This window comes from Episyrphus balteatus, chromosome 3, assembly GCF_945859705.1.
Source record: "Episyrphus balteatus chromosome 3, idEpiBalt1.1, whole genome shotgun sequence".
NCBI classification, from domain to species: Eukaryota; Metazoa; Arthropoda; class Insecta; order Diptera; family Syrphidae; genus Episyrphus; species Episyrphus balteatus.
In genome coordinates this window covers 68126898-68134051 of record NC_079136.1, presented here as the reverse complement: position 1 = coordinate 68134051, position 7154 = coordinate 68126898, and positions in this window count along the sequence as shown.

The window sequence follows — 7154 nt, the reverse complement described above, 5'->3', positions numbered from 1 at the left end:
TCAACTTGGCCTTTGTCACCAGCATTGGAAGACCCATTCGATTTTTCCGCAGTGTTCCACATAAATCAGTATTCCTATCTTTTAAATAAATTGCCAATGGTAAGCTAGTATAAAAGTTATCAGCAAATATTATTCTCTCTTGATATAAAAGTGGTTCGCACAATTTCGCAACAACAGATTATTGTTTGTCTTGTTTGAAACGATTTCGTGCCTACAAAGTGTTATTACCCCTTAACTTGTGGGCCGTGTGGCTATTGCGTAATCCTTGCATCAAAACAAATTCCAATGCCAATTTGTCAGCTAAACCAAATTCTCTTTGAATCTTATAATTCACATGAGCTTAAAACTAGTAGCTCTTAAATAAATATTTAACTTTACAGATTTTATTATCAGCTTGAGTCGGCATTTCTTATTTTGCATAAATTACAACTTAATTTTTTATTAACTCAACTTAGTTGGTGTAAGTTTATCGTTTTCTCATTCCTTATCATTAATTTCAACATAGAATAGTCCTGCTTCTTGACTATAATACGGAAATTCAAACAATATTAATATTAACACCTCCGTCTTTAATGATCTATTTAATCAATTGATTAAAATAAATAGGTACATATCTACACACAATTCCCATGAAATCAGTATCAACACTGCACTGAAGAAATTCAAAAATAATAACACACATCAAATTAACATTTACGTATCGACAAAATTTTATCCAAACCTACTTAATGCATGGAAAAAAATAATGAATAATTCATCAAAATTTAATATTAAAACAGAAAACTACACCGAGAGAGAGTATGGTGCTTTCCAGGACGTGCTTGTATATACTCAAGTAAATATTTGTATAAAAATATTATCCAGGAAGGTAAGTAGGACGCAGGTACATGAGTATGGTGGTTGGTGGTAAATTTATTCTTAAATAAATGCATAATTATCAACTTTTTTCCTTATATTAAAGATTGGAGAATTTTCCAAACAAAGACATGGTAAAATAAAAAAAAAAAAACATTGATGCTTTCTGGTCAATATTCCATGGTGGTCGAACCTGAAAAGATTTCGATAAGTTTATCAGTTTCTGTGGTGGAAACATCATGATAGTGGAGCAGGTCCTTTAATTAAAACCTCAAACACATTTTTACAAACAAATCCAATTCTTCATTTCAGCGTTAACAGTGTGTCAAAAATTTGTCACACTGCAAAACAAAACAAAAAATGCCAACGAACTTATTTTTAAACTCTCTCTTCATGTCGATAATTACTTGCTGTCATGAAACAGATTAATGTCCCGTTGTGTGTTTAAGCCATAACACAACGCTCAAGTCAACCATTTCAACATCGGTTAACCATATTATAAACCACTCTATTAACTTCTACCTCTATATTCAACTTGGAAATAACATCATCAATCACTTTTGCTACACAACATTATGACTCTTGTTACAAATCGAATAACAATTTGGTTGGTTTTTGGATATAGAATGAAGACGTGGTGTAAATGGATTAAGGGGGTAAGGAGGGTTTATTATATTGTTAGATGTTGACATGAGTATGACAACTTGCATATCATCCAGCAAAAAAAAAGGAGGTAAAAAAAAAGTAAAACACCTATCACTCAATTAATTGAAATGTGTCTATTTTGTTAGCTAAAAAAATTAGTTTATTTTCTTCTGTACAAGCAGTTGTGGTTGTTGGGCTTTTATTTCATAATGAGTAAGCTTTTTGAAATGTGCGATGTCATTTTATTTCATCAACAATAATCGCATATTAAAGACAGTTTTAATGTCATTCATGAATTTATGTAATTTTTTTTCTATAGAGGATTTCGATTTTGGCTTTTGCGATTTATTGAGTCATTGGATGATATGCATTCAAAATAGTAAATTCTTTTATTAGAAAAATCGTGACGTATTAACGTTTTCTCTCCACGAAAATATAGTATATATGTACCAACTTAATAATTCTCTAATACCTAAAATTGTTTACTGCTTTGTACATTTTATAGACAAAGATTTCCATATCTAATCATGCCTAGTTGGATGTGAGAGCTTCAATGAAAGCCAAACTAGTACAAATTTGGCTACAAAACTTCCAGACATGACTGATGGTTGGGACTTGAAGGATAAAATAATGCTAACGGTTTCGGATAGCGCAGCAAACATTGTTTTAGCTATAACAAAACAACTTCAATGGAAACATTTTGGTAGCTTAGCGCACACAGTCAACCTGATTAAAATGAGTAGCGTTAAATGCAGAATTTAATAACTTTAACTATATGCAGCGAACCACAAACTCAAATTGTACCAGCAAAACAATGGAAATGGCAAAAAAAAAATGATACTGGATGTAGCCACCAGGTGGAATTCCACATATTATATGATCGAACGGTTTCTTGAGCTAAAAGAAGCGATAAAGGCAACGACAGCCTTAGTTGATAAAGACATTCCTGCAAAGCAGTGCAAGCCCTTAAACCATTTGAAAACATAACCAATATTATAAGCGGTGGAAAATAACTTTTAGGATCCATGGTGATAATCCTGATTAATGGACTCATAAATGTTTTTACTACCTTTCGGAAAGAAATTGGTTAACCTTTGGCTATTACAGAAACTTTAATAGCTTCGTTAGAAAAGTCATTTTCCAGGAGGTTTAACAGGATAGAAGGTAGTAAGACTCTATGCGCTGCGACTTTCTTAGACCATCGTTTTAAAAACATTGCATTTTCTGACAACTTTTGAGACAACTACAGAGCAGACAAAGAAAATGATAATGGATCAAATCGCGTATAGAATAAGTCGCGCCGGTGCAAGGTGCAACGCGACAATTTACAAACGTTGAGCCGTTTATGTGGTGGTCTACTCAACCTTAAGGAGTTGCAAGAAATAAAGATTAAATCAAGAGAAAGAAAAATAGAATTAATGGAGGAAAATAATAAAATTTATAAGGTACAATTGTTAGAAGCTCTTTTGAATAAATAAACTAAAAATAAGTTTGAGCACGTTAGGTCAGCCTATATGCTAAAAAAAATAACATTAGTTGTTACTGTACTGTTATCAGTAGGGGAGTTGAAAAAGATCACGAAGAGAAACTGAAACGATTATGTTCAGAGACAATTCATTCAGCTTGCTGGCGAAATTAAACTAACGAAGAATTGATTTTGGGTGCTCGTTACCAAAAGATATTTTTTTTGACACAACGTTTTTCTACAGAAACCAGGAAAAGGAAAAAACAAAGTTGAAATCTTTTCAACTCAATGTCTCAACTCAAGTTAAGAATACGGGTTCCAGATCATATTTTACCCCTTCTTGCTTTACTGGTTGCGATGCAACCTCCTCCCATTTTAATACCAGTAAAGGATAGCTTGTTAAGCTTTTAAAATATTGCGAAAACTCGTGGGCATGCGAAGAAACATTCAAAGATAAAAGGTGAAAAGGTCAAATCAATAAACAATTAAGAAATCCACTGAAAAATCACTTAATCACGTTGGGACTTAAATACGTTAATTTCAGAAATTTGTTGTGTTAATTCGTGCACAAACAACCAAATCGACAAGGAAAGCGTTTGATGCTAAACAGCAGTAAAAGAGGAAAAATGGGGATTAAATAAAAGGAACCTTATCCATCAAAAAATTTTATACGCAATTACAATTGCAATTTATTATTTACTAGGCTCAATTTATAAACAATTGTACTCCATACCTACTTTTAACTAATTGAACAAAACTTTACTTTGTCATTTAATTGAGCTGCTTACTGCTGCCACAAAATTAGAATGTTACCACATTTGGTACCCACTTTTTTAACAAAAAGTGTGGAGGTGAATTATACGTCAAACCTAAAAAGTTTACCACAAAATGTTCACAAACATCTTAAAAGCATCCCACACGTTTTGCCTAAAAAACTTTAAAATTAGTTTTGCCGGTAGGTACTTTGCCTTGACTCACTTGTTGCAAAAGTGTAAAGAATAAAAAAAAAAAACAATATATAAAAGTCATTTTGCTAAAGTTTCCTTACGTTTTTTTTTCACTTTTTCAAAAATAAAAAAAAAAATAAATATCCCTTAACTCAAAGCTATTGCTTGTTATGAGAATCAGACTCAATGGCTTCCTGAGCAGCAGTCAAGGCGAACACGCCTTTATCTTTTTTTTTTTTTGGTCTGATTGTAAGGCAACGGCGTTTTAGGGTTACAGAGTCAGGTAAAAGTTTTCTTTACTACTTCCCACTTTTTGACGTGTTCCTTTTTTTTCAACTTTTTTTTCTTTTACCTCTGTTAGCAGCCATTGGATCTTGTATCCCTTAGCGAGTGCTGCAGGAATAAAGTTTCGTTACTTTAAGAGAGGAAAGTTTTGAAATTTGAAAAGTGTACACGAACTAGAAGCTTACCATGCTAAATGAGGAATCCTTCCACACGGTTTTTCGTTCCTTGACTTACATAACTCTACAATGTTTATAGGCGTTCCGTTCATAGCCCCTTTCTCGATTTCCATGCTTAGGTGTTGGCTGATAGTTTAGATACCCTTCCACATGCACAAAAAGTATCTTTTGATATAACAACCCAGCCAACAGAGTGATTATATTTATTGCCATTAAAATAATTTTGCCTTCAAGTTAAAGGATACAAAAGCGGTAGTGGGTAATAAATCTGTTACAGGAGAACATTGAAACTTCAATGCATACACAATAAAGCTTGAAAAATGATAGTGGGTTTGCTTTGAATCCTTTATAATAATTTTGCAACTTATATTTGAACTTGTGGGTTCAAAAGGCGTTGAGAAAATGTTAAACTTTTGCCGGGATGGGTTTGTTGTGTGTGCATATAAAACCCTAGACAAATAGGAAAATTTATCAATCATGTAAAAGTGTGAAATATGAAGACAATAAGTAGAAAAGAAGATTTGCAAGAGGGAATAACTAAATATGAAATTATGTACTTCGAAATTTAATAAAAATAATGCAAAGTTAGTAATCATCTGTTTTATTTTTTTTCGTTAATTTTAAAAGCATATTGTTTATCGATAAGTTCTTTGAATGTTCTTGCAAGTCTTAACCATGGTTAAGCCTATTCTGGATTTTTGAACATGATGTTTCTGAAAAAAAAAAAATTTGAATGTCGCAGAATGAAATCGTATACGAGTTCGTATATTCCGAATCGAGTGTTGAAACTGAATCGCTGTTTTCGGAATGGAGGCTTTCGCCAATTTCGATTCCTCTATTGATAGAGCAGGGAATTGACGAAAATGTACTTCTTAAAATGGAGTGACCCGATATCGAAACTCTTAGCAAAAAGCTCGATTTAAATTTTCGGTAGTTCATATTATTTAAGGATGGTTTAATAAATTGGCGCATTGCACAAGTTAGTATCTTTTCTTTTTTTAATTTAATATATTTCCCCAAAATAAATATACTTGTGAGTTTTTTTTTACAACTCAGCAGTGGCGACTTGTATTAAATTTTGCATTACGATCGGTGTCGTGATTGTTTTTTTGGAGAATAGTAGCAAATTTCTAATACGAATGGAATTCGAATTTTTTAAATGGAAATTCATTTTAAAATAAAATCACTTCACATAAAATCAAGTGTTTGACGTCTTAAAATAAGAAGATTTCCAAATTAAATTAAGATGACTTCACATAAAATCAAGTATTTTGACGTCTTAAAATAAAAAGGTGCATTTCATTTAAGTTTCCGTATTCCAGAAATTATTGTGACTTGTCATCTTAATTTAAGGCGAAAATCATCTTAGCAAAAAAAAACATGCAGAAATAAGCTTAAATTAAGGTGCGAGCCTGTTAATTCTATGTGGTCTGATTTTTCTGTGAAGTTTTGTGGTTTTTTTTTTTATTATTTTATTAAAAGTCATAACAAAACACATGATTTGATTGATCAACTGTTAAATCCCGAATTTATATTTTTTTTGGGGTTTTCTTCCAAAAATAACCATAAATTAATTCCGCATGGCTTCAAGAATGGCTATCAGCTGAGGAGGCCTATCAGGACACCAACATAAAAAACGAAGATTTGAAAAAAATGCAGAACAACAAAAGCAAGCAAGAGCTTTCGATTTCGATTTGAGGAAAAGTGAGCTTAATAAACCATCATCATCCACCCAAAAAACGAAGGTAGTAGCTGCAGTTCTTTTTGAATCACAATTTCCAGTGATTAACTAGATCAAAGTTTTAAAGAAAGATGAGAAACAGATTGTCCACTGACGTTATTGAGAAAATAACCCTGATAATTAGGTATTCTAGTTTACTTTTAATAAAACTGTAGACCTTCCAAGTACTGGACAGAAATTATAATAAATTACATCTAAGATTCGTAGGTACTTAAGTTATCTCAGACCAATTTTAAGAGCCCTTGTATGGTCTCAAGGTTACCATAACAAGTCGAACTCTAAAGCCATTCAAGATTCAAGTGGTGCTCAAAAAAGAGCACGATCATTTTATGTTCCTTGCAGCAGTCATTCGTTAAACTTAGTGGAAAACGATATGACGTAGATCAGAATTAGTAAGGCCCTACAACATTATGTATACCTAGAGGATTTTATCAAGTGCTAATGATTTATTATTCTTTAATTGACAGACAGACCCCCTTTAAACTACAACACCGTCTGTATTTTCATCAACTATGCTATTGAAAAATACAATACCAGTGGAAAAAAAATTGTATTGTCACTTTTGACCACTGTAAAAATTCTGTACATTCTTGAACTAAAAAAAATGTTCCAAATTTTGTGAAATCCATACGTTTGCTGTAGGCGCTGGTTCAGGGTTCCCAGGTTGTGGGGAAAATCACCATTTTTGCCGATTTTCTTAGACGAAAGGGATAAAATAGGGGACGGGGATGAAAAAGGGAAAAAATATCTAAAAGGAGAAAAATTTAAACTTACAAAAACGTTCGACACAATCTTTGAATTTCGAAATAAACTATCGTATTCCACGCTAAGTGGATTTTTTAATTTGACAGCTCTACTAAAAACTAGGGTGCTTCCATTTTTTAATTCACTCCTCAAAATATTTCATTAAGGAAATCTTTTTGGGTATATCAAACGAAATTTACAGCCAGCAGCCGCGGCAGTAAAAAAAAATAAAAGTAAAAAAAAATACTTATACATTTTTAAGACATCGTTGTTTAAAGAGCCTGCCTTAATCGGCA